Source organism: Giraffa tippelskirchi, chromosome 8, assembly GCF_054371585.1.
Source record: "Giraffa tippelskirchi isolate mGirTip1 chromosome 8, T2T-mGirTip1v1.2.pri, whole genome shotgun sequence".
NCBI classification, from domain to species: Eukaryota; Metazoa; Chordata; class Mammalia; order Artiodactyla; family Giraffidae; genus Giraffa; species Giraffa tippelskirchi.
In genome coordinates this window covers 147,822,630-147,837,475 of record NC_137282.1, presented here as the reverse complement: position 1 = coordinate 147,837,475, position 14,846 = coordinate 147,822,630, and the positions used below count along the sequence as shown (strand labels likewise).

The 14,846-nt window shown below is 37.8% G+C and overlaps 1 long non-coding RNA gene across 1 annotated transcript in view; it reads right to left on the bottom strand.

Moving 5' to 3' along the window:
* Positions 1-459: 459 nt before the first annotated feature.
* Positions 460-14,846, bottom strand: part of LOC145518248 (uncharacterized) — a 138,125-nt gene continuing 123,738 nt past the window's right edge. Inside the window, exons 4-5 of the long non-coding RNA XR_014062778.1 lie at positions 10,597-10,785; positions 460-1,960 (exon numbers count right to left, since the gene is read on the bottom strand). This is a non-coding gene — a long non-coding RNA (uncharacterized LOC145518248). The remainder of the gene's footprint in view (positions 1,961-10,596; positions 10,786-14,846) is intronic.

Sequence of the window (14,846 nt, the reverse complement as noted above, 5' to 3'; positions counted from 1 at the left end):
GACACATACAGTAGCTGACATTAAGCACTCTTAGGTGGTGCTGGGTAAAGGAAGCATGTTAATTTTTTGGTCCTTCAGTGTCTCTCTGGGCTTTCTTCACCCATCACACAGTAAATAGCCAATCAATGAGAACTACATGGCAGTGAACTGGGTGGATGGAACATTTAGACAAAGCTGAATTCTTGTCATGAAAACAAATAAGAACCATTTTTTAAATGCTACAGTATATTGTTGTAAGATTTGCAGTGAATAGGTTTAGAACTAAAATAAATAGGTGGGTTTAGAATTGGAAATAATTATTCTCTTTCTGATGAAGTTACCTTGAAGTAGTACGTAAACTCTTAGATTAATCAAGGAGCCTGCAGTAGAGCAGACAACTGTTTAAAAAAAAAAAGTGATCAATGTTTCTGTCAAATTTATGTAGTTCTTTTTATTCACTAGCTTTTCTTTCATCTTCCATTTTTGACTGTCAACTTTTTCTCTAAATCTTCCAAGTAATCTCTTTAAACATTCAGAAATTTGTTTAGTTTTTTTTTCTCTATCAGCATGTTAAGCTAGTTTTGTATTCTTATCCTCAGTCCATTGCTTAGTATTTCTGGGAACTTTGAGAATTCATGTTTTTCTATCATTCTGTCACCATCAACATTGTATTCTGCATCTATAATGAACACTAAGCTATAGGTGTATGGATTCAGAGATTAGTCAAAGAAAAATTATAATTTTATAACTCCTTTTAAAGTATATTGGTTCCAATCAGCAGTAAATGAGACTGAACGGCAACATATAGGTATATAGGTACTATATTTGGTTCAAATACTAAAAAAAATGGTACTTAACAAAACATTTACTATTTCATATCTGTGGTATTTTTAGTGTTTGCTATCCAGATATTAACTGTGGGAAGGATAAAATTAAACAAGAAAAGTAAAGAAGGGAAGGGGTTGGAATTTAGAGAGTTAGATGAAAAACTGTTTATAGAGATAATGGAAAGAAAAAGTAGGAAAAAGAAAGACTTTCAATTTTTATGTGACCCTCATTAAAAAAACTATACATCTATCAAATGTGTTAGTATTCTGGTTATGGGTTTTTCTATTGAATGCCCATATAACAGTGAAAAGTGAAAGTAAAGTCTCTCAGTCATGTCTGACTCTTTGCGACCCCATGGACTGTAGCCCACTAGGCTCCTCTGTCCACAGGATTCTCCAGGCAAGAATACTGGAGTGCGTTGCCATTTCCTTCTACAGGGGATCTTCCCGACCCAGGGATCAGACCGGGGTGTCCAGCATTGTAGACAGATGCTTTACCTTCTGAGCCACCAGGGAAGCCCCATATAACAGTAACTCTTTGAATTTGTTCGATCATTTCTAGGATACAGGGCAAAGACTTCAATCTCTTCAATAGCTGCCACACCTCCTCCCTCCCTACCCCTCAAAGCAAACAAGAGGCTGCACAGGGTTGAGTCTTTTATCCAGGCTTTCACCCAAGCAACAGAGACAGTACACTCATGTTACCAGGCTTCAGATTGTTAGAGTAATGGTAACCGCACATGCCTTTTCATACTGTTTATGGGGTTCTCAAGGCAAGAATACTGAAGTGGTTTGCCATTTCCTTCTCCAGTGGACCATATTCCATCAGACCTCTCCACCATGACCCGTCCGTCTTGGGTGGCCCCACACAGCATGGCCTAGTTTCATTGAGTTAGACAAGGCTGTGGTCCATGTGATCAGATTGGCTAGTTTTCTGTGATTGATCTTTCAGTGTGTCTGCCCTCTGATGCCCTCTCTCAGTGTCTACAGTCTTATTTGGGTTTCTCTTACCTTGGACGTGGGGTATCTCTTCACAGCTGCTCCGGGAAAGCAAAGCCCCTACTCCTTACCTTGGACAAGGGGTATCTCCTCACAGTCACAGCTCCTGACCTTGGACGTGGGATATCTTCTCTCCGCCGTTCGCTGCTCCTGCGCTGTGCAGCAGAGAAAGGCGGAAGAAGAATAAGCAATCAAAGAGAAATTACATTATGCAGTTGATAAAGTTTGAGTAAAATCAAGTGATGACTAAAGATCTGCAGCAGCAAAATAAATAACAGATCTATAAATTTTCCATGCAGACAACTTTATTTCAACCAATGCATTAGGCCCAGGATTGCAGCTATTACTGTATGAAAACATGAACTGACTGGAACTTCCATGTATAAAATATAAGATTTGCAGAATCCGTTGATATATAAGAAACACAACGCCAGTTTTGAGTATTCCCTGTTACTAGTGACTCCTACATGGGAGTCACTCTTATACCGTACCACTCGAGGCATCACTTCTGACTTTCTAGGCTCTCCTGATTCTGCTTCTGCCTCTCTGACACCTCCTTTGTTCTTCATTCTCAATGCTCTTCTATCATCTTTTATTCTTAATCAAAAGTCTCCCCACCAATGGCCTATAAAATTTTGTCTTGCTTCTCGTGGCTGCAACAATTGCTTCTGTTCTGATGACAACACAATTTCTATATCAAGCTTCAAACATTTATCCCAACTTTTTATCATTATAATCTCTCCTTTTTGATTCCTTGCGCTAATCTCAGTCCTGACATTATTTAAAATATTTTCACATGCATCCGCACTTAAATACAATCTGTTCTCTCTCTACAACATTGTAATGATACTAGCATTCTTTCCATCTGCTAAGCTCCTTCATAACGAGGATGATAAAATGATGGAAGAGGAGGAGAAGGAGGAGGAGGGCTTTTTAAAATAAATTTAAAATTTTTTGAGAGCTATTAGATTGCCATACAGTTTACAAAGTGCTTTGTGTTTATTACTGTGTTTATTACTATGTTTAATCCTCACAAAAAATCCTGTAACACTGACTGTTATCATACTTTCTGAGATATGGAAACCAAGGCTCAGAAAAGTTACGGAAGTTCTGCCAGTCACACAGGTAGTGAGGTAGTGAGTCTGGGTTTCATCCAACTCAGAGCTCTCACTCTTCATCTTTAAGCTACAACGCCCCCAGAAAAACTATGCTGCCACTCACCCTAGAGTCTGAATTTCATTTCAGCTCCTTACTCTTACATCCCATCATGTTTCCATTGCAATGTCTATCTGATTCTTCTCTGCTCTTCATTTATTGTACCACTAAAGTATTTCATAGCCATCAAGAAATCAAGTCTTTTAATTAGAGATACTCGGCCCCTGGGAGTTTCATGCTCAATCCTGGTAGTAGTGAATTAGAGGAGAAAACCCTGCATTGTGAATGCCACTTTTACTAAAGACAACACTGTGCCATTTTCTGCCCCTACACATATAAACAAAACAGACTGCTCTGATATCAGCATGGGGGCTGCTGTTGGGATCGCTTGAGGAAAGCATGTTTAGGAATGTCATGTCTTCTTCATTATCTCTGTTTGTAATATCATAAAACAAACTACCAATTAGATAATGAATACATTAGTGAATGATTTGATTCATTAATACAAATGAATCCTTGGGTGAGAATGATGTGGGCAGAGGTAGAATCTGTGTTTTCTGGGTCAGGTACTCCAGGCACAAACTGAGTTTCAACAAAATACTTAGATTTCTCTCCCTGGACAAGTATAGCTTTCAAACATAAAAGAACTAACTTAGTGGATGGTAGAATTTCAGAAGGAAAAAGGAAATTCTTCATGTTATAGATTAGAACTTATCAGAAGGATTAGGTACCAAAATAAGCCAGATTTTTAAAAATATGTCAGCAGGGTAGAAACTAATAGTTTTCATTTTATAATGTTACAGCTTTTATCACCTTCAGAAACGTTTGCGTACACAGATGAATAAGAAAGAGTTTTTTAGTTCAGTTGCTCTGATGAAAGATCACATGTTGTGAAAGCCACTGAATTTTGCTTATTTTAATGAGATTGTTTCCTATGGTTGCTTAGGATAAAATCCTTCTGAGGTAGGTGCTCATTTTGCTGTGCTCCCAGAATGGCCCTCTGCATCACCTAGTCACAGAGCCGAGAGGTACAAAAGGAGCCACAGATGCTCTCCTACAGAGGGCCAGAAGAATTGAGAATGTACACAAAGTATTTCAGAAAGGCGTGGAAACTATAACTGGCCAGGTGAACAGATTCCTAAAGCCTTTTTTGCTTTTGTCATGAATGAAAGAGGTGACCTCTGTAATGAGGAATGAGTTTTGAAATTTCTCACTTTACAGGAACAAGATTCAGGCCTTCTATATTCTAGATTTATAATACATAAAGCAAGAGCATAGTCATTCATAGCGATAGATTCTAGTATAAGTGAATCAGAATTCCACTGCAGTTTTTGACATGTGCAGCCTTCCCTGCAATGCACACAATTCCACCAAAAACTTTCTGGGCACAGGAGATTGAGATATTTTAAAGGGTAAGAGAATCAGAGAACAGAATTTTCAAGATAAATGTTTTCTTCAAAGTATATCCCGGTACACTTGCTAGTGAAAGTTTGCTCATATATTATCTTTTTTCTCTTCAAACCAAAGGATGAGAGTGGGAAGGAAGAAGAGAGAAAGCTAAAATTGAATTCATACTTGATTTCTGCTTCTAGTTTTTAGATTACTAACAGATTTCTGATATGCTGTCTCCAAAACACCTATCTAGAGAGTTTCAAGTCTCTTTCCCCAATCTTAATTTGATAGTTAGATGGAAGAAGAGAAAATACTAATAAAACTCATAAAAACTCATTATCTTTTGGGTACTTAGATTCATCTTGGAGTCAAGGAGAATGTGACTTATCCCTTGTGGTCAGGACTCCCATTCCTGCAGACAAATGATGAAGATGCATGCCAAACTGCTTTTTATAACCTGCTCCAGTGCCTGCACAGTGATTTATGTAAGATTAGCACTTACCTCAATCACCTGAATTGCCCAAATCATCTACAAAAACAACTAACTGCTAGTCCACATCCATCCCATTCATTTCTGAGATGATTTTTAGTGATGCATCCTATAGAAAGCTCCTTGAGTTTTACAGCTTTTTAATGCATGCTTGAGTGTAAAGGGTCTTGTCTTAAAAAATAAAAAAGACCACATCTAAGAAGGCAATTTGTCAAAGTTTTTTGTTTTCATTTATTAGAAAAGCAAAAGAAAATCCATCCCTATGCTTGAGAGAAATAAGTTCCAATTAAAATTTGTCAAAAATAGCAGAAGCTATCATTACACAGAAGACCATTAAAAGCTTACTTTAGAATTATAGCAAATTATTCTGGGTCAAGTTATTAGAATCAATGAATTGGATAATTATTCATTGCGCTGGTTATGCTAACAAGAAGACTGAATTCTCATTCTTTATGAAAGCCAGCCATGTAATGTCAGTCAACTTTCATGGTGTTACACCAGAAAATATAAGTGCTGTGCACCTTTGTACCCAAATAGCATGAGGTTTACTGAACTGTCTAGAGATCATTAAACTCCTGTCTTAGTCCTTCTGGGGTGCTAAAATAAAATATCACAGACTTATTAACAATGGAAATGGATTTCCACAATGGCATCAGGCAGGGCCCTCTTCCAGTCACATACTTCTTACTGTAGCCTCAGGTCGGGATACAGCTACGGAGCTCTTTGTGTCTCTTATATATACGAAAGTCCAAGGGACTCTCAAGAGTCTTCTCCAACACCACAGTTCAAAAGCATCAATTCTTCAGTGCTAAGCCTTCTTTATGGTCCAACTCTCACATCCATACTTGACTACTGGACAAACCATAGCTTTGACTATATAGAACTTTGCTGGCAAAGTACTGTCTCTGCTTTTTAATATGCTGTCTATGTTGGTCATAGTTTTTCTTCCAAGGAGCAAGGGCCTTTTAAATTCATGGCGGCAGTCACCATCTGCAGTGATTTTGGAGCCCCCAAAAATAAAGCCTCTCACTGTCTCCATTGTGTCCCCATATATTTGCCATGAAGTGATGGAAACAGATGCCATGATCTTGGTTTTTTGAATGTTAAGTTTTAAGCCAGTTTTTTCACTCTCCTCTTCACTTTCATCAAGAGGCTCTTTAGTTCCTCTTCACTTTTGGCCATAAGGGTGGTGCCATCTGTGTATCTGAGGTTATTGATATTTCTCCCTGCAATCTTTGATTCCAGCTTGTGCTTCATCCAGTCTGGCATTTTGCATGATGTACTCTGCATATAAGTCAAATAAGCAGGGTGACAATATACAGCCTTGATGTACTCCTTTCCCAATTTGGAACCAGCCTGTTGTTCCATGTCCAATTCTAATTGCTGTTTCTTGATGTGCATACAGTTTTCTCAGGAGGCAAATAAGGTGGTCTGGTATTCCCATCTCTTTCAGAATTCTCCGCGATTTGTTGTGACCCACACAAAGGTTTTAGTGTAGTCAATGAAACGGAAGTAGATATTTTTCTGGAATTTTCTTGGTTCTTCTATGATTCAATGGATGTTGGCAATTTGATCTCTGGTTCCTCTGCCTTTTCTAAATCCAGCTTGAACATCTGGAAGTTCTAGGTTCACATACTATTAAAACTTAACTTGGAGAATTTTGAGCATTACTTTGCTGTCGTGTGAAATGAGTACAATTGTGTGGTAGTTTAAACCTTCTTTGACATTGCCTTTCCTTAAGATTAGAATGAAAACTGACCTTTTCCACCCTACTGCATAGTTTTGGGGGTATTTTTAATCAGGGAAAATGTTTCCATTCACACAGCTCACCACCTGCAAGTATTCTTCACAGCCTCTCTGTTTCCCTCACTCTGCAAGCATCCTACAGAAGAAAATTTTTTATCTTAAGGTCAGCTACTGACTAGCTGATCCACAGGAAAGCCATGCATCATAAATACTCCAAACAATTGAATGGCGTAAATGCTGGTGTGCATCTGACACCCTCTGGAGTCTATGGACAATTCTCCATCAGGTCACATAGAGGCAAAGTAGATCAGAAAGTTGGATACATAAAGATACATTTGTCTGAGGAGCTGAGACACCATTATCTCCTCCTTTTAGAACCATATGTAACTATCCTTGTCAATAGTGATTTGGCCTTACAAACATCCCTGGCTAGGTCCCTGAATTGCAAAACCCTCTTCATAGACTTAGTCTCTATTGAGACTGGAGTGATGTGACCGGATTAGGGTTGCTCAGCTTGTTCAACTGCCTCCAACAACCTTTGATGAAGGCCAAACTCTTGATCAGCTCTCCTGAGAAAGCAGTGGTGTTGCTGCATTGGTTTTGCAGCATCCTTAGGGCATTAGCAGGAATTCCTAGACAATATACAATGGGAAATATTTCATCCAACATCCTGATAGTGACAAAATAAAAAGGCAAAGGGAAGGGGGACAAAGAGTAAAATAAGAAGACAATATAAGGAAAGAAAACCAGAAGAGGGAAAGTGAGTAAAAGACTTGGATTATGAAGAATGAAATGCTATTAGAACACTATAATTGGTGAAGATCCAAATACATGTGTTTTAACTTTTATACTCTGAGATCAATTATCATCACTGTTTCCCTGGTAGCTCAGTTGATAAAGAATCTGCCTGCAATGCCGGAGACTTGGGTTCGATATCTGGATCAGAAACATCCCTCGGAGAAGGAAATGGCAACCCACTCCAGTAATCTTGTCTGGGAAATCCCATGGACAGAGGAGTCTGGCTGCCTACAGTCCATGGGATAGCAAGAGTTGGACACAATTTAGCGACTAAACCACCAAACATTTTTTCTCCTTTTACTTTCATTTCCTCTTCTCTTTTTCTGAGATTGCCCTTTGTTTATAGGTATTCTTTTGTTGCTATTAATTGAGTTGCCATAATTCTAGAGATGAACAAAACTTGATAACCTCTTCAGCTAAGAATTCAAGGCAATTTTCTTCTGTCATGCAAAGGAAGCTTTCATACTCACTCAGGAACACTGTCCAGCAAAACCAACCTCTTCTCTCATGGGTGCTTAGTTGCTCAGTTGTGTATGACTCTTTGTGACCCTATGGACTGTAGCTCACAAGGTTCCTCTGTCCATGAGGATTCTCCAGGCAAGAATACTGGAGTGGGTTGCCAGCCCTCCTCCATGGGATCTGCCCAACCCAGAGATTGAACCCATGTCTCCCACATTGCGGGTGGATTCTTTACCATCTGAGCCACCAGAGAAGTCCATGAACACTAGAGTGGATAGCCTATCCCTTCCCCAGGGGAACTTCCCGACCCAGAAATTGAACCGGGATCTCCTGCATTGCAAGTGGATTCTTTACCAACTGAGCTACCAGAGAAGCCCTCTTCCCTCATAGCCAGGGATATTTTTACCTGAGTCCTCTCCTGCCTCTAGCTGTGATGACCCAAACCTTTCAGAATGTGACAGAATACTCTACTCCAAATCAATCTACCCATCTCTTTTTGACTCTTGCGTGCATGCTTTCTAGTATTTGGGCTTTCTTCTTTGAAAGGCAAAAGATTGGGCTTCCCTGCTGGCTCAGAGGGTAAAGCGTCTGCCGACAATGAAAGGCAAAAGATTACAGGTAAAATCCATATGCACTTTCTTTCCAAATCATCTATTGCTGAAAACATTTAATTTTATTGTGTTATCCACTTAAGTTTCTTTCCTTCAATGTCCATGTATTTCCAGAAGAGAGGAGGATATTTATTAGAAGAGAAATTTGCAATAAGGGGGACAATGAAACTGTAGGAAACATACACTCACAACTTACCGACAAACATCTTCATGTATTCGTCTCTTACAAAGTTTATTCAAAGTGTAAAAATAAGACTTTGAATCAATAACAGAGGTGGTGATTTTGAAAGACCTCTCCGAGCTTGACCATGACATACAAACTGAACACTGTAGATTTCAGACAGTATTGAGCAGAGCCATAGGTGTTCTGTAGAGACAGCGAGAAGTAGCTGAAAAGACGATATTTGGCCAAGATTTAATAGTCACTCCCCTGCTATCTAGAGTGCTTTTTTTTCCCCTTCTTTTACGGATTTCCACGTAAGATTACATTTGAAAAAATAGCCCTGCTATAGTAAGAATAGTAGCAGAAGTTACTGAATGGAAACAAACAAACGAAGAACCCTTGAATTTCACTGACCACATAGATTAGTAAATCATGTGTCTTGGAAACAACAAGGACTAAAATTGAGGTTTAAATATATCTCTATTTTCCAGATGTTTGCTCTCATGTTTTGGAGAGAGAGGGTGACATAAACATGCAAATCACTATATTATATGGTACAGCAAAGTAAGGATAAGAAGTGAAACCAAATAAGGTGCTACAGTGGACTGAAATATAGCTAGGAGCCATCTGGATGTGAGAACAAGGAGTTTATGGAGTGACACAACTGTGATAGCTTTATGATGGAGTTTTGAAAGGCTTATTGGATATTGATATGCAAAAATAGGAGGACAGCATATCTGTCAATTCATTTAGGATCATCTTATGATGTAAGTATCTACTACTTCCAGGACCTAGGGAACTGAGATATTAAAACATATAGCATTAAAGGTGTCAGTGAATATTCAAGTCTGACCAAAACACAAGAAATATTCATTTTTCTAATAAACATATAATATCTCTCATGATTATACTCCCATGATATGCTATATACATTACTGCAGAGTTACATTGGAGAAAATCTTGTATGAATTATTTATGCATTAGGGAGGATCATTTATGCCAATTTGGAGAATTTGTATTTATTCTAAAGGTAACAGGAAACCAGGAAATTTTAGTGCAAGAGAGCAATATGTCCAGAATTAAATAAGAGAAATCTTAACCTGAATTGAGGGGTTGTGAGTATTGGGGCTAGTAGAGAAAAAGAAGCATCCCAGAAACAGCTGGGAATATTATGACACTAAAGGAAAATCAAAGAGGGCTCTGCGAAGGGAAAACAAGCAAAGGATGTGAGAGATGCAGGAAAAGAATTGGGCCTTGACCACACAGAGGGAATGAGGCAAACATAAGAGTCAAAAAGGCATCCAAGAACATGAGACTAGATGAGTAAATAAATGACTGAAAAGTCAGAGAGAAGGGAGGAGATAAATTGAGCTTTTGTCCAAAAACATCTGAACATTATTTTCCTGTATTTCATCAATGGTACTGACTTAGAAGCAGAAGTCATCAAAAAATGTTAAGTTACTACAGCAAATCACAGAAATAACTATACTCAAGAGCCTCAGCTAGATTCTATGAAATACCAGAACCAAACATCACTTGCAGTGATAACAAGCAGTAAGTCACTAGTCACTTTCAACACTTACGTAAGACATACATTGTAAAGCATAGAGGATGGATGCAAATAAAATGAAAACAACCCATTCCTTTACAGATCCAGCCTGTTCCAAAACCTAAACAAAGCAGAAGTAATGCTCTCCTTAAACATATGTCCACTTCCTCCAAGTGTTTCTCAATTCTTTTGCTATAATCCTCTCTTGTTTACCGTTGTCCCTCGTTTGTCTTACTCTCAGCAGATGGTCAGCTAACAATTAATCAAATAAATAATTTTAAAATGTTCACTTCTAAGATAATATTCATTTTGAAAGATGCTTGAAACTGAAAAATTTTCTAATACCCTGGTCCAGCAGATGGTCAGGTGAGAAGGTGTGAATTCTTTTAGTGTTGGAGCTTTTTATTGCTGCCACGTGGCGATCTTACCTTCATAAAAAGGCAACATTTGTTGGACAGATCCAGAAATTCCAGAGTAAAGGATGCAGAACCCCATTTGAACTATCTAAAGCCAGAGCTGCCATTGGATGTTTTCAGTCATCTAATAAATGCCTTATGCTTTTCCACTTGTGTTTGGGTTTCTGTCAATTGCAATAGAAACTATTCTTGGTCATGTACCTGAAATGGCAAGCATAATAAATGGCATGTCATTTCAAAAGTTATCAGTAGAAAAAAAAATAATATTTAATGTAAATTTTTTTCATAAATTAAAAATCATAACGTATTTATGTTGCAACTCCTAACTTAAGTGGGCTGAAACTTGATTCCTGTTAATTATAAACTCTGAAACAAAATAAAAACTTCCCAGTTATATAGTTAGATATGATTAGTATGGTAACTCTGAAGAAACGCTACAGACAACCAACTAACTGCCAGATGTAAAAAAAAAAAAAAAAAAATCTGGAAATAATGGGATGAGCATAGTTTCCAAAAAGAGAAAAGTTAGGGTGAATTTACTGTATAATACAGTATTATGTCATCTATAAAATTTGTCTGAAATAGCAAGAAAAATAAGATATCAGTTGCATTTGCAGAGATGGATACTCTTGCCTAATTATTTAATTTACTATGGAGAAATTAGAGTTGAGGAAAAGATTAATATCAGTCCAAGTATATTTTCTAGTTTCTTCAAAAATAGATTCTTATAAGAATTGTTTCTCTTTCAATTCCACATCTAAAATCGAGTTCAGGCAAGAGACATATTTCTTTTTTATTTCTGCCACTAAAAATTATTCTAATTTGGCTAGACTTCCATTCTTTGAAGTTCAGACACATTCATCGTAGTGAACAGCAGAGAATGCTTCTTTAAATACTGTCGCATGCCAGTAGTATTCAAAGAAATGCCCAAGATGTCACCAATTGAATCCCAAGTAAACAGCTAACTCTTTACCTGGAAAAGCTATGAAATAATAACTACCAGAAACTACTGTCTAGCACAATAAAACAGAATTCTGAGCTCATCTTTATTGTATAAAGCAGTTTCCATTTATAAGGGAAAAAAATAAGCAGCTTCTATTGAAAGAGAAGCGGAGCTATCGACAAGGCCACCTTGTAAAGGAGACTCAAAAAGAAAGGTATTACTGGATGCACAGTCTGTGTAAAAATCTCAATAGCAGTAAGGGGGGAATCTTTATTCTACACCCTGCTGCTCCAACAATATGACACAAATACACCCCAAAAACTTACTTTTAATATCCTATGAAAAAAATAGTTTTCTTATCCTTTACTTTGTATTTTTCTCTCCCAAACTGCTCTGCTTACTCATAGTTTCTATTACCTCATAACTTTGGTGAAGTTCATCATATCTTTCCAGCTGATTTCTATCACATTCAAGTTTGGTTCCTGCTGCTAAATGACTCATTCTCCTAGAATTTTCTAGTTCAAGAGAATCTTACTAACTGAGTTCATATTTTGTGAGTCAGACCACATCACAGCTTCCTCATAAGCCTTTGAATTGACTGCCCTTGAGTCCAGTTGGGGATGACTAAGAAGGTGGCAAACTGTGCAGTAAGATTTTTTATGAGACAGCTTATCCTGGTAAGGGGATAAGCTTACCAGGATAAGTTCTCCATGAAGCCATGGAGAACAAGATACTTAGACAGTTTAGCTCTTGCTAACCAGTAAAGCAAACTGCCTACATCCTCCACAACATAATTGCAAAGTTGCCCTTATCTAACACATTCCATCTATCACATGTATTGTATATACATCCATATCATGCAAATCGAATGCTGTTCATCTTGCATCAATTCCATCTCCTGCCTCTGGAGATGTTGTCAAAAGGTTCTTTCAAAAATGACTCAATGAGTTGGAGTGTACTGTGTAATGGTCAAGGCCATTGATCTGCAGCTAGACTATGAAATCCAGCTGTGATATTTAATATCTAGGCAACTGAGTTTTCTTTATTTCTTGATCTCCTAGTCTACAAAATGAATATGATTCTCACCTACACTGTGAGACTTTGGGGGAGGTTAAGCAAATCAACAGAAGAGCACTTGAAACATGGAATGTTTGCTATTTTTTAAAGGGTGTTATTGAAATACATTCAGTTTTTATCTCCTCTCTACATCTGTGAATTGTACACTTCAGTTTAGTCACTTAGTCTTGTCTGACTCCTTGCCACGCCACGGGCTGCAGCACGCCAGTTTTCCCTGTCCATCACCAACTCCTGGAGCTTACTCAAACTCATGTCCAATGAGTTGGTGATGCCATCCAACCATCTCATCCTCTGTTGTCCCATTCTCCTTCTGCCTTCAATCTTTCCCAGCATCAGGGTCTTTTCCAATGAGTCAGTTCTTCGCATCAGGTGGACAAAGTATTTGAATTTCAGCTACAGCATCAGTCCTTCCAATGAATACTCAGGACTAATTTCCTTTAGGATTGACTGGCTGGATCTCCTTGCAGTCAAAGGGACTCTCAAGAGTCTTCTCCAACACCACAGTTCAAAAGCAGCAATTCTTCGGGGCTCAGCTTTCTTTAGAGTCCAACTCTCACATCCATACATGACTACTGGAAAAACCATAGCTTTGACTAGACAGACCTTTGTTGGCAAAGTAATGTCTCTGCTTCTTAATATGCTGTCTAGTTTGGTCATAGCTTTTCTTTGTACACTTAAACATCACTAAAACACAACTATAATAGAACAGTAGACTCCTTGAAATATTTTAACAGTTGGCTGTTATAAATGAGAAAAATGAAAAGAAACCTTTACTTCTCAGGACCTGGAACCATGTACCAGTCATTTGTTCTGGTCCTGAAAAAATATTTCTTTTTCTAGGATAGTTCATTAACTTTGAAATGTGTGATTTCCAAGGTTGGCACTATAAGGTCATTTCTTTTTAGATGGTAAGACATTAATGGACTGAGTAAATAAGAATGACACCCTCTATATTGTATGATCATAATTTAGTATAATTCAGGTGTTAATGGTAAATAGAATAGATCACTCAATTTTATAATCACTTAGACACTTCTCTAAATGTTCCAAAATTAGGCTGTGTGTGTGTGTGTGTTTGTGTGTGTTCATTCAAAGAGAAACACAATAACATTCAATGGCTTATTCATGTCCCCATGGTAAGGCCTGTTGGTTTACCCCAAATGACGTAATGTCAGATAACCACACTTCTAGTCAGAGTAGTACAGAAGAATGAACAGTACTGCTTATAGGTCTCCTGTAGATACTAATGCAATTATTAGAAGGTCAACTTGACCATAGATACCATCCCTACTAATTTCCTAAGGAGTAAAACCTACATGCAAAGGTAGCAGCAACTTGGCACATTTCCTTTGCCCTATCTGATGCTAAATGTTGCTAAGATTCACAAAGGTTCCAAGGGTTCACATGTGATGCAACTATTTGATTTCACTTAACTTATGGTTTCATGAAGCATTGAACGTGCAGACAGAAAACAGTTGGCTTACTGCCCTCCTTATACTCACAAGAAGATATTCTTACTGCATCTTGTATCTTTGGACTCTCATTTAACAGAATTAAGAATTTATTCTTTTAAGCTATGATACTGTCAGGGACAGATTGAAGCAAAGATACAAAAAAACCCTTGATTATAGTCGATACATCTCATGCTCAAAAACCCAAAGAAGACCTGGATTATCCCCACTCATTTTTTTTTTTTTTTTTACTATATATCTCAAAAAAGATGCCAAGGATAAAAACAAAGACACCTCTAGTGCATTAAAAACATGAAGTAGTCATCCAATGCCAATACTTCCTCTTTGACTACTGATCAAGGCTATTTTATAGGAAAATGACCAAGACATCCATTATTCTTGGTAATAAAAATTCACTGACATGAAATAGATTGAGAAGAAAAATAAAGCTACACCCACTTGGTCTGTATTGAGAATACATGACATGAGAATACAGTCTCAATGACCTTTTCACTATCTCTGCTGAACTGACTTCGATATGGTTCCTTTCATCTTCATGTAGGAATGAACAAACCACCTCCCATGGAGCCTGAGACTTACAAGAGGTCTGTCCCTTGCTAAGATCCTCTCTCAATAGAAAGGTCATGAAAGCTGCATAGTGATCACATTCTACACCTTTTCACCCAAGCTCCCGTGGAAGCCAGGATTAATGAGACTGATAAACTCTGATTTGCCCTTTTGGGCATTTAGAGAAAAACACCCTATTGTGATCATTCAAGGCCAACAGGAGA